Raw genomic sequence first — 25,132 nt, 5'->3', positions numbered from 1 at the left:
AGCTGGGGCACAAGCGAGGACTCAGTCAAGTCACAGAAAGTGCTACAGAGAAAATGAACCGGGTGGCGGAGGGAACCTGGGAAGTCGACTTTAGACAGGAGCTGTTTTTACAGTCACCTAAATGTCTGTGTTTCCCAACAGTGGGCTCTGTCAGGACATGGTGTGGACCTTTGTCAACCCTTCCCTGGCACAGAAGCCTGTTTGCTAGTGAGTGGAAAATGTTAAGTGACCCTAATCTACAAAACCCACGCCGGACAAACAGGATTCTTCTTGGAAGTTCCTACCCTGGTAACTGCCTCCGTTTTAAGCAGGCATTTGGCACACAGGTGTATTCTGTGCTGCTGGGTGTCTGGGAAGGGTCCACCCGGGAGTGTGGTCAACAGTAACTCTCACGGTTTTACCGCCAACACTTCCTGCCGCACAGCAGTGGAGGGCAGTGCTGTTCTCGGCTAGCAGGGAGGAGAGGTGGGGTGAGTCCTCTTGGCTAAAAACCATCCTCTGTTGGTGTGATATCACTGTAAACTTGACAAATTCTCAAGTCACCTGAGAGATAAACTCCTGGGCACATCTGCTGGAGCTCCAGGATCAGATTACTTGAGGTGGGAAGATTCACCCTAGCTGTAAGTGGCATCATTCGATGGCCTGGGGTCCTAGCCTGAATTCAAAAGGAAAACACAAGCCCAGCACTGGCATTCCTCACTCTGACTCCTGACTGTAGAGACAACGTGACCAGCTGCTGCCATGCCTGCCCTGACATGGTGTGTGCAAAGAACACAGGGAGGCAGGGCAGGGAGGGGACAAAGGAGCTCCTTGGGGGGACAACAGAACAGACACTGGCATGGGACTGGATGACCTTACGTGGCAATACTAAAGAGAGATTCACGAGCACAACTCAAAGCTCAGGCAAGGCATGGAATGGTGGTGCACACCTGCAGTCCCAGGGGGCAGAAGGACTCCGATTTTCAGGCCAACCTACGCTACAAGGCAATGTTCACTCTCGAACCACAAGGCAAACACTACCCTTCCTTCTTCAAGTTGCTTCTTTCAGGTAATGTCCCAGCAATGAGAAAAGTAACTAATACAGCTGGGAAATGAAACACTCCTAAAAATGCAGCTGCGATCTATGGAAAGATATCACGCTTTTGTTAGTTCACATGTAAAACTCTTTGATGCATTGGTAAACTCTAGAAGCCCTAAAGGAGGTGTCATTGCTGTGAGCCACCTGCATGCCTGGCCCTTGTCACATTTCAGCCCATACGGTACATATTTCCTTGCTCTGCCCTCTTCTTTATTCCTTATGCTATTGAAGACAAATAATAACTGAAGAAACTGAGGTGATAGGTTGATGACCTCCCAATTTTTCAGATCAGAGTTAAGCAAGAGGTGGGAGTCTCTTCTGTTTCTTGGACTGGAAGAAAAGAACTATCAGTTTGTAAAGAGAGATGACTCTGCATTTACAGTTCACAGCCAATGTACACAGTAGGACAGCTACACAGTCCTGCACAGTAGGATACCTCATAGATCCTTGCTGATCAAAGTAAGGGCCACGGACCAGCAGCACGACCCTCGGCAGGCTCCAGAGACATGCTGCATCCAAGTCCACAGGCTCCCAGGATGAGCTGTGAGCTGGGGAAGCTGTGAGGAATCAGCATACCTGTCTTCCTATTGGCCTCGCTCTGTACAGTACAGAACAGCCCTGCTGTCTCCACACAGCCCACGGTTGTTCATGAGCAAAGCGCCCACAGACAGGGGAAGTGTGGGTTAAGTCACAGTTACACAGCTGTAAGTGTTAAAGAGAGGGGTCTGGGGATACGTCTTCTCTGCTGAATCTCTTGCCGGACACAAGAAGGGTCAGCATGTGTCAAGGTCAGAGGGGCTGAGGCCAGGCCCTCTCTACAGAGCCCTTGGATCCCAGCAATGCCAACACAAAGCAAAAGCATCTTCAGAAAGTGTGTTGAATATGCAGGCTGGAGCTCTTTTCAGTTACAAAGAACAAAACTCCAAGGGAAAGGCATGGGTAGGGGACACGAATATGCTCAAAGTACATTATATATTCATATGAAAATGTCTTTACGTAACCCAGGGCCATGTATAATGAATACACACCAAGGGGACTGAGGAGCATCCTGTAAGTACTCTCAACCTGGACTGTGCCTAAAACTGTTTTAAGTCAGCTGATTCTTAAATATTCTGTTTTACCCGCTCAACCAAAAAGAAGAAATAATTGTCTCATGAACTCCAACTGGGTCACCAAGACAGAAAAGCCAAAATGGCAGGAATGGCAGAGAAATGTGCTTTAAAAAAAAAAAAAAAAAAAAAAGGTGTCCCTGTAATTCCAACTTTTCAGCACCAATACCAATATACCACCCTCCCTCATATTTCTGAAACTCTGATGGTTGATTATCAACCTAAATCAGAACTGAGCTGGCTTCTGCTTTTTTTGTAAGTTAACTATTTAGTATTATTATCGGGTAGGGTGGGGGTATGCCAGGGCACATGTGTAGAGGACAGAAGACAATTCCATGGAGTTGAATCTCTTTCATCTTTACCTAGCTACGTTCAGGTATCTCTCCAGGCTTATACCATCACTTGGCCCTCTTGTTCTTAATATAGTTCATTAATAAACCCTGCTCCTAATTGACTAAACCTCTGAGGTTAGGCCCAAGGTTGAAAGTTGTGACAAATTTCCCCACGCAATTCTTAAGTTTGAGAGGCTCAGACAAGCTGGCCAGATGCTGTGGAGCCCGCCCGGCCTTCCTACTTCCATTACTCACTGTCTGGGAAGACGGCTTTCGTTATTGAGAACAAAAACCACTTTAGCTTTTCAGCCCCACACCTTGAAAGCAGCTGCCATGTGGCTCTCTGCGGCAGATCCGTGAGATCACAATATAATATCAGAAGGGAGCCAGCAGGCACACAGCAGTGCTTGTTATGAGTAAGTCATGGGGTCCACCTTCCACTCTCTCCCAGCAAGAGTTACAAGGATGACCAGGGACATAGCTTGTTTCTCTAGCATCAACCCAAAAGGGGGAAATCGTTTTTAACATTTACTCCACAGCCCAGTGACCAGAAAGGTGATCAGTGTTATAATGTGGATACAAAATAGCCCCAAAGCCTGTGTATCTAAGCCTTGATCTACCTCCCACCCCCTGCCCCTGAAGGTGGCTCGAAGGGGAGGTGGTAGAATCTTCAAACTGTGGGGGCTAACAGGAGGATATCAGGTTCCTGGGGTCATGTTTCTAAAAAGGCTATTGGAACTGTGGCCCCTCCTTGTTGCTGCTTCCTGGCTTCCAGGAGGTGAGTAGCTTTCTCCACCATCAGGTTCCACCTTGCATAGGCCCAAAAGCAGCACAGTCAACTGACTATGAAATGAAATGTCTAAAATGAGGAGCCAAAATATTTGTCATAGTCACAGAAAACTGACTAATATAACCCATAATGAAGAAGTGACGGGAACTGCTTGATCACCATCCTACCCTAGGTCTTGACAACAGGAGGTCTCCAAGTCAAACAAACATCTTAATGGCAATCTACAAGGTGCCCAGGACACCGACACTGGGAAATGCCAAGACAAAAGACTAGTTGTGGCTGCAATCTCAGTGCTTACTGCATGCTGGCTCTGTCCAGGACCAGCCAACTGCTTATCTCTGCAGTGACCAAAGGGCCCTACAACTTGAAACAACTGCTTTTGCTCATGGACCTTTGTTCTGCACTTTTCCTTTACCTTGACCTCCTCCCATTTCTAAAAAGAATATTCCTTAATTCAACTGGCCATGATCGAGAAACAGAGGCAGCTGTCTTCCAACCCTCTAAGAGGTTTCAAGCTTCCTTTTCTAGTCAAATAGAAGAGAGCCCTGGCTCTGTGATCACTTTGCACAGATGCATTGCTAATGGTGATTGCACAGTTAATTGAAGGCGGATGTAGAAAACCGGTAGGTGTTTTAAAGCCAACACCACACGGCCACTTCATCCTGCTTCCTGGAAGGATAGGGAGGGTTGGCTCCAGGATGAAACCTCAGGTTCAGATTTCCAGATGAGGCTGTTTCCCTGGATTGGTATTTCATTTGCTTTCCTCATTTTGGACGTGACTTCCCTTTAACAATGAGTTTCCCACATGATGAGACTGATTTCCTCTGTGTTTTCAGGGTGGCCACTGAAAATCCGATCTACTTCAGTGGATGCAGTAGGTGGGGTGTTTTCTCCTTATAAAGATATATTGTCTTCCCAAAGAGAAGAAGCCCAGTGTCAGGTCATGCAAAGTCAAGGGACTCAACTTTCACCTGAATATGATACATCATGGCCAAAGACAAAGATAATGCTTGTAGAAATGTTAGTGGGGAGTAAGGGCTTATCCTTATCAGAATGCTTTGAGTACACAGATGATATTAGAAATCAGAAGCCCTCACACGGTGGGCAAAAGGAATGAACGGCCAAGGCACATCAAAAGCATCAGCCTGTTGCATTAAAAAAAAAAAACTAAGCAAATGCATTAAGTATAAACTAAATAGTAACCATGTTTGATCTTTTTCTAAATACAACAAGCCTACTGTAAAGTTTCTCTAAATTATTAAGACTTTGAAAGACCATCTGTGAGTAGAACTGAGCTATTTCTTTGGTGGTGATTTGCAGCCTTAACAGCCCTGGCACATCTCTAGGAAGAGACAGGACTCAGACAGAATGCAAGCAACACTGTCAGAGAGCAAAGCTAAGAACATCTTCACACCGCCCCCTTTTCCCAAAACCTTTATAGAAGGAAAAGACTCCCTGGCCTATATTGTTTGAGGATGAGCACTGTCTTCCTACACAGCCATACTGCAGCTACCTCAGCTCAAATGCAAACACAGGCACCAGGCTCCAAGGCCTCTCTGAAACCCACACACAGTACTCCCACAGCACTGCCTCTAGGATCTATGCCCAGAGACCCTGGGGCCTATGGAGAGAGCAGAGGAATTCATTTCAGTCCCTGCTACTCAGATGCCCAGTGAGCAACTGGCTTTTTTCCAGTAGCAGAGGAAGACCCTAGGTAGAAGGTGATGGCACTGTCGGAATACTGGGGCCAACTATCCGGTGGCTTGGTTCCCCCCAAAAAGGGTCTACACCAGCTTTCCTCAATGCCTCTTTAACCCCACATTGAGCCCCCTTACTGAAGTACTTAGAATAAAAGCTTACTTTTAACAATAGGTAGGGATCCTTATAGGCTAAATCCACATAAATCCAATAATAAGAACACTCAAGTACCTGCTCATCTACAACCAGGCGTGCTTCTGTTTAAAAAAAAATAGAGTGAGCAGAAAGAGGACAGGCAGGGAAGAGAAACATTTCCCAAGAGGCCTGCACAGGGCAGGCACTTCACACACATCGGCACATTCTTCCCAGTGTGTCATAGCAGCAGTCCCTCTAGATAGACAATGATACTCCCATTTGGCTCAGAGGGTTGACATGGCTGAGTCAATCACTGCCCTTAAGATGGCCAAGATGAAAAGCCAGGATTGGCCAACTCCATTGCTCCAAAGCACTCAGAAAACCTTAGCCAATTACCCCAGACGACAGTGTTTGCCTGCCTTCATGCAATGTCCGTTCAGGCTGCAACTTGTTAGTTCTCTGGAACTGAAGCCTGAAGAGAAACCACCCTGCTGAAGTCAGCTTTGCCAATGACAGCCAAGCTCCTACGAATGCCATGTCACAGGTCAGCCCTCCCTCTGCTGGGGACCATGACCATTCTGTGCCTCCTGGCCAAGGGACCCCTGCTCTAAAGGCTCTGCCCTGCTCTCCTCTGTCCAGAGAAACCATGACTGTCAGATCCTTCACAGGCCACTATGAGGGCCTCAGCTCCTCTTCCCACAGGGACCAAAAGGAAGTTCTAGATGGGTGCCCATCCTTGTCTAAGCATCCTTACTCCACAGAGGAAGATAAGGAACAAGCAGCCCCACAACCATTTAATTATTAACCTGTTTGCACACAACCAGGTTGTTTCCAGTGGTTGATGGCTGGTAACCTCTCCGATTCTCAAAAGACACCAGACATGAGACAGTAGCAGGCACTGAGGAAACACACACACACACACACACACACACACACACACACACACACACACACACACACACACACATCTTTTAAGCACAGTTTCTTCAAAAGCAAGAGATTTCATAGATTGAAGTAAGTTATGAATGTGGGTAAGAACACTCCTTCTGGATTTTATGTTTCAAACTGCTTGTCACTGTGTTGTCATCATTTATTTCTACTTTTCAGAAACAGTTCCAAAACTTCCTTTCTTCTCTTGAGGTCGCCAGGTGCTAAGACTCCATCTTACATGGTAGCTGAGATCTGATGGCAATCTTGTGTTCATTTGCTTAGTTTTTGTTTTCATTAAATTGAGGCTAATGGCTGGCATAATTAATACAGGTTCGGGTAGTTTATAAAGCAAGGACAGAGAAAATAAGTACAACACCAATGCTAATTTCTAGTAAATTCTTTCTAGGCTGTTTCCTATGAATTTCATCAATAGACTTCCTCTCTCTCTCTCTCTCTCTCTCTCTCTCTCTCTCTCTCTCTCTCTCTCACACACACACACACACACACACACACACACACACACACACGTTCTGCTTTTCCTATATCTATGGTCCCCTCACCCCTCTCCTGGGACAGCATCTCAGCATGTCCCAGCAGGCTAGTCTCCAACATACCAACTTCCTGTCTTACCTCCCCAGTGGGATTATGGGTAACTGCCCCCTGTCTGGCTTATATGTGCCACACTTGTAGAAACTCCCCAGAAACCACTTAATTGACTCTCCAAACCACTATCATCTACACTGCATCCCCCTGATAGCAAAAGTTTCGTCGCCTAGAGAAAATATCTGCCTTTGGAGGCTTATTTCACTCTAGAAGTAACTAAAGTCACCTCACGGCTGGCAAGAAACCCTCAACCACTCTACCCTCACGCCCTGAGTGCTTTTTATCCACATGTTTAAAATATCTTAAGAATTCAAAAATGATACTGCCCTTGTTTCTGAGAGTACATCAAGAGTTGTTGGTTTGTTTTAACATGCACCTCTGGTAGACAGCAACACAGGGCACTGGAAAGGACGTGGCCAAAGACATACTCCATCTCCCCGAATCTGTGACCAGGAAGAATGTGACACTTTCTCTTTTTTAAATGTCTGATGAGCACAAAGGAAGAGAATCTTCACAAATGAACTTGTCTTTAACCTAGAGACAGACAATGTTCACCTCTCTCTCTCTCTCTCTCTCTCTCTCTCTCTCTCTCTCTCTCTCTCTCTCTCTCAGTTTGACTTATAGTAAAATGCCTCTGTGGAGAATTTCCCCTGAAATTCTGTATTTGCTAGGACCCTCAGGTGAGTGCAAGGCCCCAAAGCAGCTGAGCAGTTAGAAAGTGTCATTTGATCACCTAACTAGAACCGTGTGGGAATGTCTGTGGTCAGCTCAGGTGCTTTCCACAAATCCACCAGATCACACCGCTGCCACCACTAGGGTTCTCTTTCCCAATGGGCCCTTCTAGGCCACGTTCGTTACTTAGCAGCAAGGTACGCATTCTCACCCCCTTCATGATATCTCAAGGCCCCACCTCCCTGTGGGGATTAACGTGTTGGTGCACAAAGGCTGGAGGAGACATAAACATTTGGTCCACAGCAGTTCTGGGCCACCAATAGTTAGGAACATGAGTGCCTGCCCAGCCTAAGCTGGCTGGGAACAAGGACTAGGGAACAGAGGTGGAGACACGTGGTTAATCAAAACTGGACCTGTGACCCGTGCTCTGAAGACATGACTAGGAAATCAGCGTGCAGAAATGCTGCTGGTGGGGACCTGCCTCAGTCAGAGGAGGCTTCCATGGAGGTAATGTCTGAGCGCCTAACTCAAGAGGAGTTGACCAGGGAAAGAAGAGGGGAGAGCATTGCAGAAGCGAAGAGAGCACACAGATCTGAGGTAGGGAAAGCATGGGGAGAGCTGATAGAACACGAGCTGTGTAGCTGCAGCAGAGACAGCAGGGGCAGTATGAGCGTGTGGAGTCCCAGCCAGGCAAGGAAAGGAGGCAGGGCCCTGCCCACAAGCACCCTCATCCCCACAGACTGGGAAGAGGGGCCCAGCAATCTCAAAGGCTGCACAGCTGCAGTGCAGAATGCAGGTTGATCTAATGGGAACAGAGAGGTCAGGGCCCGCCACGGGGAAGTAACTCAAAACTTCTCTCCACACACTTAGCAGAGGACGACATGGCCCAGTAATTCTTCGAAAACTGGCTCTTAGAAGTGAGGGGGTGGGGGAGATCAGTTTTAGGGCAAATAAAATAAGCTCTTCTTTCCCAATTAGGCACTAAACTTGTGAGTAATGATTGAAACTAATTATTCTAAGTGGAAGCAAGTCTGAAAATAGCAGTGCGTTTTGAAGGATTTTGTAGCTATTTTGGGAGCTCGTGGGGGAAGTTGCAGGCAGATGGAAGCACATCCCACATCACCGCAAAAATACTGGGATGGCCAAGCCATGGCTTACACCAACCATGCTCACCCACAGACTCTGGTTTGAATAGCCTGAGAAACACACTCATCATGAAGGTTGAGGAAGCAGAGCTGTCTGAGGGTTCCTATGCTAATGCTGAACCCTGAACTCAGCCAGAGCTGTCAAGCTGTGTGTTACAACACAGAACTTGCGATCAAAGGCCTTGCCCTGAACTTGCATCAGTGACAACATATTTCCTAAGACAGGCCTGGTTAACCTAGCCAAGCACACCCCTGCCCTTTCTAGGCTCTCCTTTCCTTTTTGATGTCAGGTGAAACAACAGGTGAAACATACCATGGATGGAAGGAAGAGACTGTCCCTTGCCTCCCCCAAACCACCCTACAACCAAGTGATTAATAGGAGTATGTAATGGTAAATTATTTCTAAAGGTTTGTTTTTTAACTTATGTGTGTGTGTATGTGTCCTTGTGAACATCTGCCATGTGTGTGGAAACCCATGGAAGCCAGAAAGGACTCAGCTCCCTTGGAGCCACAATTACGGGTGGTTGTGAGCCACCAGATGTGGGTGCTGAGATCCAAACTCAGGTCCTCTAGAAGAGTAGAAAATGCTCTTACCCAGTGAGCCATCCCTTCAGCCCTATGTGGTTAATCTTGATGGTCAACCTGACTAGACTGGGAAGTGTGTGGTAAATTAGTAAAGTGGGCCTCGGGGTGTATCTGAACACGTTTCTTAAAACATTAACTAAGAGGGGGAGATGGGCCTGGCACCATCCCAGAGTCTGGGGCCGCTGGAGTCAGGAGGGAAAACAAGATCCCGTTACACCAGCATCCTCTCCATCTACTTCCCAGCTGCCACACAGTGAAGAGCCTCCTGTCACCATAAGGAACGGAGCCAAGGACTACGGGTTGAAACCTCAGGAACTGTGAGTCAAAGTAACTCCTGCCTTAAGAGTTGTAGGTCAGGAATTTCCATCAGAGTGATGTAAAGTCACTACTATGGGGCATTTTTACCCCAGGGGTTTCAAGGGTCAGAGATACCAAGAGAAAGCGTGAGGACAGAGAAAGGGAAGATGAGAAGTGAGGAAAAGGTAGCAGACACAAGAAAGGGCCGAGGCTCAGTTGCTTCAATCCACAGACAATCAATCATCCCTTGGAGCAGAACAAAGCTGCTGTTCCCACCAGCTCCCAGGCCTCTTGCGTGAACAACCAAACAGTTTTTTAAGCTCCCTGGTCACATCTTCTTGGTCTGTACATGCTGACGTCTAGCCTCCTTTGAACTCCCTCTAGACTGCAGAGCCCCAACACTACCTCCACACGCTTCTGGGAGGGACCCAGAGTTATTAGGAGCTGTCACATTAAACAGACTTAGCACTTATGAAGCCTCGGGGAAGTGGCTCTGGCTGCCATTTTCCTCATGAAATGCCAGTCTCCAGCTTTTCTAAGCTGTGTTTATACGACCTGCTTTCCTCAGCAATAATCATAACACTAAGACTTCAGCGCCATGGGTGAGCACATTTCCAGTTCACGGCGTTTTCTACTTAGATTTGCATTCTACTGAATCCTTCTCTCTAATGCCTTTGCATTTCCTATTTTCTTCCCAGTAGACTCCATAGCTTTGAATGATCTTTCCGGTGTGGGCAGCAAAAGATAGAGAGACCTACAATTTTTCACTCCCAGAGGCTTGGTGGCAGCAAGAAGTGGAAAATGTCTGAGATCCATTAATTCTTAATTTTTCTAGGCTAATGGGGAAATAGAAAGCCAAATCCCCATGGTATTTTTCAGTCAAGTTGCTTTCTCATTAAATTTCTGGCCAGGTGCAACGCCAAACTCTGCGATGTTAGTTTCACAGGCTTTTCTGGATTCTTCCAGGATACAGGCAGAAGGTGGGCTAAGTGCAAACTGAACAGAGAGAGTTAGAAAAAAGGTACCCAAACCAAGCCGAACAGCGGACAAGGTTTGTATTATGGTCGCCATGGCAGTGATGCGGGACAGGGAAGCCACGTCACATTAATGTGTCCGACCACCAGGATGTCTGTCCAAGTTCAGCAAGCCTCTCAGCTCCCCTCTGAAGCAAATATAGCTGGTCTTCAATACCCATGGGTCCCACATTTCTACTTGTGGATTCAACCAACTACAGAATAAAATTATTCAAAGAAGTACCTTTGTGCATACTGAACATATACAATCTTTAGCATCATTCCCTAAACAATACAGACAACTACTATTTGCACAGTGTTTGTATTTCATGGAGCACTGTAAATTAAACATGATTAAAGAGAAGGAGAGGATGCACGCAGGGTACATGCACATACTTTGTTATTTGGGGAACTGGTGTAGAGGGGTGTTGGAACAATGCCCTGCAGATACCAAAAGACTTCTGCCCAAATACCAGGATAGAAGTGTTACTCTAATAACAATATAAATGAGAGACTGAAACAACAACATTAGAGGAACCAAATTATAATCTTATATTGAATGTCTCTCCCAGATTTTCAAATTCTAGAAATTTCATCTATCCATGGTAAAAAATATCACTTAGTTGGCTTAAACTTTACCCACGTAGAAGACATAGGGCTTTCCATTTTCCATTTAAAAAAAAAAAGCTCATTAACTGTTGTTACCAAATCCTCAAAACTGCCCCTGCCTCATCCTGAAATGAAGCACCAACACATTACATCTCTTATTCACGAACACAGTCAGACAAACAGTGACAAGAGGGAACAGCTGCAGAGAGAGAGCAAACCAACCGTCCACAGAGAGCAGCTGATTCTCCACCCGGTGGAGAGGAGAGGGAGGAGGCTGGCTATGATGAAAACCTGCAGTCTTACAGGCCACGAGCCTTGGGAGATTTCCTGCCACCCCCAGCAACTTGTGCAAATACAGGCATTTAGGCAAAGCCCCGGAACTTCTTCAAGGTTGGTGCTCTGTCTCACAAATGCTGGGGCTCTGCATTAGTCCTGGACACTTCTGGTCCCTGGAGATCTGAGAGCCAGAACAGTCACACTGGGAAGACGATGTAGTGAGTCATCTGTGCTTCTGCAGGGCGACTCAAGATCTCTTAACTATCCATCTATACAGAGAACCACTGGCTAATAAAAGCACTAGGGCAGGGGACTTCAGAGCAACTCACAGACGAGGAGCTGTGTGGCTTGCTTTGGCTCTGTGTCCACCCTAGCTAACTCTGTATGATAGACAGATCTGTATTTCATGGGCAAAGGTGAGGTGGAGTAGGCTTAGGAATGGGCAGGAGTGAGTGATTGTAGTTGTATGCCATGGGAAAGCCCAGTCTAGGACCCGGGCACAAGTCTTCCATCCTGGTATCATGCACACTTCTGATCACTACCCAGATGGGTCAAAATCTCTGAAGCCCGGTTGGACATTTTCCAAGGAGTGTACACTCTTATGGCCCAAACTCATCATTTCAATGTCTTTGAAGGTTAATAAAAACATTCTGTCAGCTGTAAGAATCATTCATGCTAAATGCAGAATTGACAATTTGTTGGAATGCTCCTCTGAATTATTTCTGGCAAAGCAGACTTTAGGGAACAGCTCAATCAGGATATTTTACTGCTGAGAACAACCACAGCGATGTGTCTAACAACTCAGCAAAACCAGTTTCACCTGTACGCCCTTTGTTTCTTTTCAATGGCCGACCAGCCTGAACCTTGCCGAACACCAAACCATTCTTCAGAAACCAATGAATGAATGAATCATTCATGAAAAGCCTAAGTTTTTTCTAAAAAGAGTGAACTGAAAGTTCTTCCCAGGACTTCCCATTGTTTGCATTTCCTGATAAGATAAGCACTGAGGAGATGGTCTAGGAAAGCTGGGAAACTGTAGAATACTGGCACATGGCTGTCACAGCATCTACAGGTGGTGTGGGCTATGTGCAGCCATCGTGAGGGCCAGTGCTGACCTGAGTGCGTTTTTCTTTGTGTTAAAAAGTGAAGTAAAGACAAGGAGATGCCTTCCAATACTGAAAAAAATCCCATATCAGACCTCTTCCAAGCCAACAAACTGACTAACAGCAGTTTTCACTACAGTTTCTAGCAGAAGATCAATTTTATGTAGCAGTCTGATATATTTTATTTCTATTTGTCTCCCTGTCATTCAGCTATTTTATCCAAATCCCTACTCACTCACCTACCCATGTATATATCCATGTACCCATGTACCCATCCATGTACCCATGTAAACATCCATGTACCCATGTACCCATCCATGTACCCATGTATACATCCATGTACCCATGTACCCATCCATGTACCCATGTATATACATCCATGTACCCATGTATACATCCATGTACCCATGTATATATCCATGTACCCATGTACCCATGTATATATCCATGTACCCATGTACCCATCCATGTACCCATGTATATATCCATGTACCCATGTACCCATCCATGTACCCATGTACCCATCCATGTACCCACACACTGAAACAAATGCTAGGAGACACATACTAAACTGATATTGAGATCTAGTACTTGAGAATCAAAATCAGTGTCTACTCACTACAAAATCCTTGGTGTTTCTAGATTATCTTGATATTTTGTCATTTTATTTTTCCCTTTGTCCAAACCATGTGAAACTTTTGTTGTACTGGCAATGCCTTAATGCTCATGTCAAAGAAAAGAACCTGTGTCCTAACGCAGAACCAGCCTTGGAGCACTAAGGAAATATGTATGAGTTACTCTTAAGTAATCTAACAGATCAAACATGGCGGTGTCCACCCCAGGAATACATCCAATTGTCAAAAGTCCCCCATTCCCAGTGAGACTGACTGCTGAACTTGCACAGGAACAATGGAGGCCAAGGGCAGGAGAAGGACATATTCAAGTCAGGAGAGTGGTGGACACCTATAATCCCAACATTTGGATGATGAAAGCAGGAGGATCAGAATTTCAAGATCACCCTTGGCTATACATTAAGTTCAAGGCTAGCCTGGGCTACATGAGACCCCATCCTCAAAAAAGGCAGAAAGAAAGGAAGGGATAGAGAAGAGGAGAGAGATGCTGTATTCATCATGCTGAAAGAAAACTGACTGCCAACCAATTTTACAATCAGGAAAACTTTTTCAAAGGCTAAAAGAGAATAAAATTGTAGACAAACAAAAAACAAGTGAATTCTTTGCCAAGAGACTTACATGATGAGAAATACTTTAAAGTTACAACCAGCATAGCAGACAGCATATATCCCTAAAGGAGTAATAGTGGCACTCAGGTCTTGGCAGTAACCAACTGTTCTCTTATTGTACTGAAGGCTGAACAGGAGGGAAATCAGGCCTGGTACTGGAACCTAGCCAACTACTCGGGGCTTGGGAAGTCACAGATCTAAGAGGAAAACCTATGGCCACTTTACTAGACCAGCAAAATTCCCAACTGCATTCTAAAATGTATCCTTAGAGTTACGGAAGTGTAGCTCCTAGCCCTCATCAAAGAAGCTTCTCTTTGCCACAGATGGACACCATTATAGAAAACCACAAATGGTCAAAAGGCAGAGATCAACTGATCAATGGATGTGAGCCCCAGTGGATATATCTACCACACAACTCCTGCCCCTAAGGCTCAGGAGGATTGTAGCAGGCAAAGGACCAGAAACGTCTGCTGTGAGATCATGGCTCCTAGAAATGACAGGGAAACTACACCCCTGGTATCCCAACAGTGTGGCTACTTAAGCAAGACCTGAACAATGACAAGATCAACAGACATGCTGTTATGGAAGAGGGAAATCTCATGGATCCCCAGGCCCAGACAAAGAACTACTGAAACTAATGACGACTGAGAGAGGGAGAATTCGTCTTCTCCAGGGGCGAGCCCTCTAATTTGTTATCCAATACTAGGTGATTGGCCCTAAAATTAGATACATATAAGCCACACTAAACAAACTGACCATGGTGTGTGTGTGTGTGTGTGTGTGTGTGTGTGTGTGTGTGTGTGTGTGTGTATGTATGTATAAGTATGTATATATATGCAACTATAATATATATGTAACAATAATAATCAAAGAAAAAGGAGCCTTGAATTTAAGAGAAAGGGGATGGACAAGGTTGGAGAAAGGAAAAGGAAAGGAGGAAATGATATAATCATATTTTAATAATTTAAAAATTAATGTTATTAAGGTTAAAATCAATTTACCTCACACTAATTGAAAACGTTAAGAAAAAAAGACCAACACCCTTAAAAGCAATTGTAGTTGCTGTTATGAGATCCTATTTCTCTTCTTTCATTAGCTCATTTAAGAAGCAACTGTAGGGATTGGGGGTGTGGCTCATCTGGACAGAGCACTCAGCATATACATGGTCCTGATTTCAGCTCCACCCATGAGGGTTGAGGCTGTATAAGTGAGCATACATATAAGTGTATTGTGGGATTGAACTGTTTCAAAATGCAATACAGATGTAAGGGCGATCTGGCTGCAACATCTGTCACCTCATTGATCGCTAGGGTTGATTCGGCTGATCTGGCTGGATAGGCGGGTGTCCCCTTCCTCCCTCATCGCTCCATGTGCATCCCTCCTGAAGCTGCGCGCTTGGTCAAAGAGGATGACCTTCCCTGAATAGAGGAGGACCGGTCTTTGGTCAAGGGTATACGAGTAGCTGCACTCCCCTGCTAGAACCTCCAAACAAGCTCTCAAAATGCAATACATTTACATAATAAAGTTGAAAGGAGCTAGGAAGAAATAATCATGTTTTGGAAATCACACCAGGTGGAAACTGAAATCCACTGGCACAAATAATCAGGCATGACTATAAGTGAGGATTCTCATGGCTAATATACAAGTAAATGCTTGTTCTACCATGTGCCTTCTTTAAAGGACATAAAAACATAAAAAATTACAACAATGCATAGTCAGTCTGCAAAATATATATTAATATGCACAACACTAGTGTAAAGGGGATGATGGGATGGAGTTCTAGAGCACAAATGTTTCTGCAGCTTACTGGAATTGGAAGCATAAATCTGAGACTGCAGACATTTGAAAGCAGTTATTGTAACCTTGTAAATTAAGGTATTATGATAAATCCTGAAACAACCACTAAGAACACAAATATTTGTGGGGAAAAAGGGATTAAAGAAGTTAAAATGCTACACTATAAATATTTACTCAAGCTGGGTGTTGTGGGCTTATGCCTATAATCCTTTCATTCAGGAGGCTGGAACAGGAGGATTGCCACAAGTTCAAGGCTAGTCTGGGCTACATAATGAGACCCTTTCTCAAAAAATCAGCAAGTAAGAAAAAAAGAAATAAAGGAAAAATGTTTGCTTAATATTTAAGAGTGAAGTAGTACAGGACGACGGCAAAAAGAGCAAAGACAAGACAACCCGGGGTGAAATGTGATCACACGCTCAACCACGGCATTCATAATACTAAATGTGAATGGGTTAAAACGTGGACACAATAGAGCTATATAAAAATCAAGATTCAACTACATGCAGCATGTAAGAGTCACAACTGACATGCAAAGGCCTAAGTTGAGAGAGAGCAAAAAAAAAAAAAAGTCCATAACATGCAAAGAGAAACTATATGGACTGCAGCTGGTGTGGTGGTGCACACCTTTAATCTCCCAGTACTAGGGAGGCAGAGGCTAGCAGATCTCTCTGAGTTAGAGGCTAGCCTGGTCTACAGAGAGAGTTCCTTGACAGCCAGAGATACACAGAGAAACCCTGTCTTGAGAAACCAAAAAAAGAAAGAAAAAAAAAAAGAAAAATTTATTTTAAAACAAAAAACATTACTAAAAATTAAAGATGATAAGGGACAATATATAATAAAAGTGCCAAATGTTTAGAATGATATAATCATTATAAACTTAATAACAGGGCCGCAAATACTCAACTGACAGAATTCACCAACAACAGTTAAATGGATGGTTTGACTAGACAGGTGATTGACAAGAACATAATATAAATCAAAAACACGAACCAACGAGGCCTACAGTCACTGCCAATATCTCATAATACACACCTTCTGACGTGCACAGGGGAGCTCTCCAGACAGATCAGACACTGAGCCAGGAAACACGTATCAACACATTTACAAAGACAAACATCAAAGAAAACATGCTCCCTGACCTCAACAAGACGAAATAAAACAAGAAATTAATAAGAACAGTAAGTTTGGAGAATTTACAAATGTGTAGAAATTAAACAATTCACTTGGAAATACCAAAAGGTTAAAAACGAAATCACAAGGGAATGTAAAGACCTTGGCATGGATAAAACTGAAGATGCAATATACAAAAGTATAAGGAACTGTCTATGGCAATATTAGAGATCAATTTACAACTGGGGGCCTTTAGACACCAGTCAATAAAAATGAGTTCCAAATCAATAATCTAAGCTTCCGAAGCAAGAATAAGCTAAAGCAAATGCAGGGAGAAGAAAGCAGTAGCATCAGAAGACAGAAAACAACAGAGAAAATCAGAGGAGTCGCAAGCTCCTGCAGAGCATTCCCTACTCCTCTGCAAACCTCACCCTTCTGCCAGGCCTGTGGCTTCCCACCTCCGGGGAGCTAGGACAAGTCACTCTGACATGGACCTCACTCCATGCAGATTCCCTCCTCACTTGTAGCTCCTGTAGTTTCTGCCTGCTTTGGCTGCCCTTTGGAACCTTGCAATACCTGAGTGCATCTTACCCAGTTTATATTGTTAGCTGAGGGAAGGTTATTCTGATATAAGCCATAGAGCCATGATCAGAAGTGCAGGTTGCAGATAGCAAAGCGGGGAAGGCATCTCGAGGTGGGCAAGCCAGCACAGAAGAAGTTGTAGCCGGCACAGGGGCTAGGAACTTCACGAAGTCATGAGCCACTGTGACAGGCCAGCAAAACTCTCTTAGACTGGTGGAAACAGAAGTCTTAGTAAAACACAGAGGACTGACTTCTTAAGGCAAAAAATAAAGCTAATTCTCCTGTGCACATTTAGACTTGAACAACTTCCAATGGGCCAGGCCTCTCTGATGACTGAATTGGCCTCTGTTCTTTTTTTTTTTTTATAGACCGAGCCATAGCCTCTGCCTACATCTATGATTCACATGTACATAATCTCTGTTCATTTCCTCTATAAATCTAGAATCAACTAAAAGACTAAGATGTAGTGACAGAACTTTTAGAGTATGCAGGAAACCAAATTAGGCCATCGGAGGAGTAGCTCCCCAAATACAAGCAGGCAGGCAGAAGATGGCAGCCAGCTTCCCAAAGGGTCAGCTGACAGGCCGCACTTGCTCCATGGGTGATTGAGTTCCTTATCTTGCCAATTCATACTTCTATGACTTCAAAACACTTTTAAAGGTAGATATAGTAGCACATGATTCTAATGCCAGCACTTGGGAGGTAGATGTAGGAGGTTAGGAATCTAAAGCCAGCCTAAGCTACATGAGATCCTGTCTCAAAATACCCCAAACAAAAACAACTGAAAGATTTTTAAAGCTAAATCAATTGATTTTCAGTATGAAAATATAAGTATAAAAAATTACCCAAGGCATTACATACAAAAAATTTAACATAATAATTTAACACTAACCTTTAAAAATAGAAAGTGAAAATACATTGTACACTGTGTGTGTGTGTGTGTGTGTGTGTGTGTGTGTGTGTGTGTGTGTGTGTGTTCTGTGCACATGCTCACCTATGGAGGTCAGAAGACAATTTCAGGAGTTAGTTCTCTCCACCAGTGAGTTCCAGGGATTGAACTTAGGTCATCACGCTTGGCAACGGGCATCTTTACCTGCCGAGCCATCTCTCTGGCCCCAAAGCAAAAGCTTCTACAACTAAAAGTGCTTTGAGTCAGATACGGAACTGGCTAAGGTAAGCTGTGGTTTATTAGATTGTTAATATTATTGAAGAAGGGCCAGGCTCCTAAGCAGGAAGGAGAGCTGAAGCAGATGAAGCCTGGCTATGGGCAATGAGACTTTCATCTGGATAAAGTACCAACAAAGAGAAACAGGACGGGGGCAAAGAAGAAGCGGGTCAAGTTTCAACCCAGCTTTCAGGAAACTTAACTGTGTCTGATGGGGTCAGAACGGGAGCACAGACGCTCTGACAAGCAGGTAACACCCCTTAGAGCCCCCACTGTGGGGGGGCCCAAAAGCCACAGGAAGGAACTGAGAGAGGCTGCTTCAGCACCAGTAGGACCCAGTGTGTAAAATCTGACCGGATGTGACCACAAAATCCCTCTCCCTGACCTCGGACACTGTGCTCCATGGCCTTGGACAAATTCATCCCATGATTAAAACCACATCTACAAGACATATCCATGTGGACAAGAAGAAATGACTCAACATATCTAGTGTGAAGAAATGAATCCTACCGTCATCAGTAGTAAGACCCCGAGGAGGCTTGTAGGCTCCTCTGAAATAAGGGAAATTTGACCATGTGTAAAGGTTCATACATGCATTTTTCTGGAGTCAGAGCCTGTAGTTTCTGGGTGAGTCTTAAAGGATGCCACTTATCTAGAAGAGGAGACAGCAAATTGTAAATAAAAAGGGCCAACCGATAGATAGCTTGAGGTCTGCGGGATAGACTGTCTCCGTTACAACCCCTGGACTCTGAGCAGCCACAGACACTGAGTTAAACAGGTGGACATGCCTGGATTTCAGTAATAACTTCATGAGGACAAGCCAGCTGCTGTGGTCTATCCGCACCCCTGGTGCAGGACGCCAGGCCATCCAGAGGGGCTGCTCCATTTCTGTATACCATCCCAACCCTCAGAGACCATGGGTCTCCTTCCTCAGCGCTTCTTCCTCCTGCTCCTCCTCCCACTACATCTACCAAAGGGGTCTTACAATGTTCAATCCAGGAATATTACTTGGAGAATTACAATGAATATTACAAAGAAAAATAAGAACCTACCCAATTATGTGGTTTTGGTATTTCCTGGATGCCATGAGAACGTTAGGTTAGGGCCCCTTCCCAACAACCAGCCTTTCCTGCTTTGTTTGGAGTTTTTCAGTTTCACCCGTGTAATTACATAGTTGTGTAACAGCTAATGGTGGTCTCCTTATCAGCTACCATGGGAGCTCCTTATTCACAGGTGTGGGCATCCGCTAGCACAATGGCTAAGAGGAGATGGGACTCAGTAACTACTGGCTGAAGGAATAAATACATATTTCCACATGGCTGTTATCAAAGCAAGCAGAAGCTCAGTCTCCTCCTTGGTAAAAGGTATATCACATTCCTACCAGGCTACATGTTTTCCCATTTATGGTCATCACATACCCATCCCTGGAGCCCATCTACCATCTATGGATATCTACCATCTATGGATATCTACCATCTATGGATATCTACCATCTATGGATATCTACCATCTATGGATATCTACCATCTATGGATATCTACCATCTATGGATATCTACCATCTATGGATATCTACCATCTATGGATATCTACCTATCTGTCATCTTCTGCAACACTGACCTGCCTCCAACTGTCCACAACTGAAGAGTGTGTGGCAATGTGCCTACTGCCATCTATCTTCATGCACTGTTTCCTTAAGAGATATGTCCGGGAACACACACACACAACCTGGTTAAAGAGGAGGAGCATCTCTGAGGCCAACGTCACACACTTATTTGAGGGTCAGTCTCATGTCACCTGCCCTGCACAGAAATGACCCGCATGCTGCATTTAGCAGCTGCAACTTTACACACGGTTTCTAAAACACTGCCAATATGACGGATTTAAAACAACCTCTCACTATATATATGCTTGCTTTTGATAAAGCTAAAGGAATTTTAAAAGTTTCATTTGGGGAAATGTAAAGACCATGTAAGCCCCTGCGTATATACATAGTATCTTGGGGATGTCAAATTCTTTGTCTCCACTCTTCTACTGCTACTGGGGATTAAAGCCAGACCTTGTATGTGCATGCTATAGGCAAGCATTCCGACACTAAGCTGCACCCGCAGCTTCACCTCTATGGTGATATTTTATTTGTGCTGAAATGTGATTTTATTTGTATGTTAATAAATAAAGTTGCCTGGGGGTCAGAGCTAAAAGCAAGCCATTTAGCAGAAGTCTGGCAGTGAAGGAACACGCCCTTAATCCGGTCACATGGCAGGCAGAGTCTCTGTGTGTTCAAGGACACAGCCAAGTGGTAACTCGAACCTTTAATCTCAGTACAAACCATAGAGACATGGAGGTCTGTATAAACAGGCAGTGACGAGGAAATCATGTGGTTGGGTTTAAAGCCAATAAGAAGGTAGAATAGCAAGGCAATAAAAAGAGGGGTCACACAGGAGAAGGTCTCTCTCTGAGGTAAAGGACAGCAGCGACTGGTAAGCTAAAGGCTTCACTAGTGCTCTGATCTTTTGGGCTTTTAACTCTGCATTTGACTCTGTTTCTTATTTTAATAAGACCCTTTACAATTCCATCTACACACCTCCTTTAAATAGACTACAAAGCCTGTCCCACAATTCACCAAGACGCTCCAAGGCCCATCAGTGAGGTTCGTGGGTAGACCCCAGGGTGCAGTCTGGGAAGTAGAGCTGCCTGGAGGCTGGAAGCTACAGCAAGCCTCTGTCAGAGTCAGAAACTACTCTAGAGACTGGAACCTCCCCGGGGAGCCCCATGTCTGCCCACTAGTCCTTTTAAAGAAAAGTAGCCAGCTTCCTGCCAGGCAAAGGATGGCAATGAGATTAATTATGACCACATGCAGCTCTGCTCAACACAGTGAGAAAACAAACAACCTTCATAGATGTGTGAATACCAACCACTCAACATGACTTTCACATTAAGCTCCAACTAATGAGGAACTAAGTGAGAGGGGAAAAATAACACTGGATATCTGACGGATCTCATGCCGGGATTTTTAAAGGACATACTTTCCAGTACCTTAGCCCAAGTGCAGGGTGTGTCTCTTCCAGTGCTCCATCATTCTATACATTCTTCACTGGTTATGTGACCATCCGGATATGGAAGCCGGGCCACTAGGTAGAAAAGTCCTTGCCTGACCAACAAACCAGCTATGGCCCCAGGAGAGAGGGACACCTCAGTACCCTTGGTCTCAGGGTGCTTTCTTAAAAGTACATAGGGTTGGTTTACATGGTTTTAAAAGTCTCCCTCGGTTGGAACATTTTTTTATTCTATGTGGATCATTCAAGTGTAAAGTGAAAAGTACAATTAGGGACAGGACAGCTACAGCACTGTCACACAAGCTAAATTAAATGGGAATCCAAATCACAACAGAAGCCACTATAAAGGCGTGACACAAAGACGAGGCTTTATTAGTGCATTTCAGTGAGTTTGAAACACCAGTTACTGCCAGGAGCCCAGCTAGCATCTTTAGCTTGGTATGCACATCTACATGAAAACGTTTGCAGCCTATTCCTTCTGCAGATCTCTAGGGAACGATTACCTTCTAATTCCAGTGTTGCTCAGCACTGGGGTCTGGCTGGAAGAGCGACTACTGTATTAAGCTATTTTTTTCCAACCCCAGACTTACACTTTTTACACACAGAAAACACCAAAGAGGGGCTCAGAGAGCATTTGTCTCACCTACCAGAAAATTAAACAAAAAGCTGCATTTCAAAGCCAGTATTTGAAGAGAAACATCTCACATCTCAGGGCAGCAGTGGCAGAGAGGGGCAAAGAGCGCCTTGCTCTCCAAGTTTGGCAAATGGAGGTGAGGGGGGTTATGGCTTTTTCTTTAACATCTTCTAATGACAACAGAAACACTGAATAAGCTTCTCGAGAGAGGAAAAGGCAGCAGTACTGAGGACGAGGATGACGACCGTGACAATGAACTGCAGTTCACAGGCAGTGATAGGATAATTAGATGCTGACACACTGGTGTTTACAATACATGATCTCTTTTGCTGCATTGTTATTCCAGTTATTTTGTTTATTAATATTTATTTATTCTCACAAGATACCAATGATGTTACAATTGTAACTTTGCATGCTAGGGGTTAAAAACAAAAAACAAAAAACAAAACAAAAAATGAAGTTTGTGGGATAACCTGCCCAGCAGGCCTCTCACTGGTAAAGAACCAACCTGAGACTCAAGCTGTCTACCCACTTGGAGCTAGCTCTAGAAGATAGAGTATAACATCAGCTGATCTAGGACTGGTGACAGAGTAGCAGCCTTGAGGACTCGGGGCAGATCAAGCAGCAGTTGTGAGCTGGATGGCCTGTGTCCCAGGGAGGCTGAGCCCAAGTTGGGCGTTGATCACAGTAGGTCAGCTGGTGGCGGCCCTCTGTACTGCCAGGGTGAAGGTTATCTCTAGCCAGAATGGCTGGCCAAACTATTGTCTGCAGCCTTGCAGGAAGCTGTTTGAAAGGGTCATTGAAAAAGATCTCTCTAAATCAAGCTGTACCAATGTTTTTATTTCCTTTCATGTAACGCCGCATTTAAACACATGAATCTGTTTTTAAATCCTGGAAAACAAAAGCTCCTACACTCAAAGCAAAGAACACAGACAGGCAGTTGATGAGCATCCTTCTTATTGCTCCTGGAACTTAAGCACTGTATGGCATGAAACACACGCACGCACTCACGCACATGCACCCACACGCACACCAACACTTTTTTCATAAAAATATGTCTTAATACTTATTAGATAAACTGCTCATGGCTCTAATAATTTTTTAAAATAAAAACTTCACAAGTAAACTTAGATTGTTAATTTTATAGTTTTTAACTTATTTTTAAAATAACTGACAAATTATTTGATTGCTGCTCCTAATCTGGAAACCAGGCCTTGTATAGTGTTCATAAAAAAGAAAAATTCAGAGCCATGACTTGCCAGATGTCCTTGGGTCTCTCCCCAACCCACAGCCCTAACTTGAGGCTGTGGCACTGGCCTATAATGCCAGCACTGGGGAGGCAGAGGAAGGATGATCACCGTACATCTGAGGACAGCCTGGTCTACACAGTAGTCCCAGGCCAGTTAATGCTACGTAGTAAAACGTGATGCCAAAAAACCAAACTAAACCCAATAGGGCGGGGGTGCTGGGGGTAGTCAAGAAGTCAAAACGTTGAGGTCACTGGCATTCACAATTCCTCTATCACAGTGGTTCTCAACCAACCTAATGCTGCGACCCTTAAAAGAGTTCCTCATATTGTGGTGACTCCCAATCATGAAAGTATTTCCTTACTACTTCATAACTGTAATTTTGCTTTTGTTCTGGATTGTAATGTAAATACCTGATATGCAGGATATCTGATATGCAACCGCAAACGGGTCATGACCCACAGGTTGAGAACCAGCTCTATTAGCATGTTAGTTTTGATGCTGAATGGGGCAGATTAGTTACAAGAGCCCCAAACCCAGTTAGGAGCACTGGGGAAAATGGACAAAATAGAAGACAGGGTAAAGAGACAAAATGTCCCCTCAGTACAGTGTGGTCGGGTCAGTCCGACAAGCACAGCTCTAGAGTGTGATGGAAGACATCATGGAGAGCAAGATCAGAGATGAGAAAAGGGAGCCAGGAGCCAGGAGGGTTTTCTGCCAGCCTCCAGAGCCACAGGGAACCACAGTGTGGCTATAAGTTGCCCCAACTCTGGGTTCTACGGATAGTGGGAAAACCTCTGCTAAAATACTAAAATGATAATAACGATGGGTAACAGTAAAGGAGAGAGCATTGAAAATCTCACTTTTTTGAGACCTCCAAACACCTCCAAGCTTACATGTTACATCTTCTACAACTCAAGTCTTTGCTGTTCAGACCTAACCTACCAGTGCCTGGGAGAGAAAACACCTTTCAGAGTCACTACTACCTTCCAAGATGGAGGCTTGCACAAGCCCCTACTATTAGGACTGAAGACACCTGCCTGTTCCAACGTCGTGAAGTCTCAGGAATTCAGTGAGTACAAACTCTAAAGGAGGCTTCCATTTGAAGCCAGTGGGATGATAGTAATAGGGGTGTGAGGCTTGCAAGTTGCATTTCTGGGACCTCTCTTGCTGGCTCTCTTACTAGCAGGACAAGTTAGTTGTAAATGAGGTTTTAAGAGCCTGGGGAGATGGCTCAGTGGGGAAGAGTGCTTGCTTTGCCAGCATAGAGACGTAAGTTCAAATCCTAGCATTCACATGAAAAAAGCTAGGCATGGTTGCACATGTCTGTAACGCCAGCACGGTATCAAAGACAGGCAGATCCCAAGAGCTTGTTAGCTAACTGTCCAGCCTAGCAGAAATAGTGAGCAGAAATTCAGTGAGAGCCTGTCCCAAGGCAATAAGACAGACAGCGATGGAGAGAGAACCCTCCCCATTTTGCCCTGGCTTCTAAACAAGATTGTGTGCTTGCATACTCATGTGCATGCCACACACAACGGGGATTACAAATAGATGGGTCTGCTTATTTTTAGTTACCCCCGCCCTGCCACACCACATACACACACACACACACACACACACACACACACACACACACACACACGTACCTCGCAAAGGAGCTTCATTGGACATAAAAGCAAAATCTTCGTCCTCTAGTAGGTTTCTGACTATCACAGGCTAGTCAATAATCACTATGGAGCTAGTAAATGATCCTCTCCTGAACAGTTCGGGGACTTTGATGCAAACCAGACACCTGGGGTCTCTGCAGGATGTGGCTCTGACTCAGTGGGTCTGAGCTAAGGGTCAAAGTTCCACATTTCTAAGGACCTTCCAGAGCAGGGACAATACTTTGACTAGCAAAGCTGCATGGTTTACCAGGCCCTTTTCA

The 25,132-nt window shown here is 44.7% G+C and overlaps 1 protein-coding gene and 1 long non-coding RNA gene across 3 annotated transcripts in view; one reads left to right on the top strand and one right to left on the bottom strand.

Annotated features, from left to right (window-relative positions):
* Positions 1-25,132, bottom strand: part of Eepd1 (endonuclease/exonuclease/phosphatase family domain containing 1) — a 117,252-nt gene that overhangs the window by 25,428 nt on the left and 66,692 nt on the right. The gene's annotated exons all lie outside the window — the stretch shown is intronic.
* On the top strand, positions 7,781-11,941 carry LOC121830774 (uncharacterized). 2 transcript variants are annotated; one of them, XR_006073982.2, is made up of 4 exons: positions 7,781-7,944; positions 8,783-8,883; positions 9,321-9,394; positions 10,341-11,941. It is a non-coding gene; the product is annotated as an uncharacterized LOC121830774 (long non-coding RNA). The 2 variants fall into 2 exon arrangements; XR_006073983.2 differs by having other exon boundaries at positions 7,793-7,854; positions 10,341-11,426.

Source organism: Peromyscus maniculatus, chromosome 7 (genome assembly GCF_049852395.1).
Source record: "Peromyscus maniculatus bairdii isolate BWxNUB_F1_BW_parent chromosome 7, HU_Pman_BW_mat_3.1, whole genome shotgun sequence".
NCBI lineage: Eukaryota > Metazoa > Chordata > Mammalia > Rodentia > Cricetidae > Peromyscus > Peromyscus maniculatus.
Note: the sequence above shows the minus strand (reverse complement) of the source record. Positions and strands in the feature narration are given on the sequence as shown.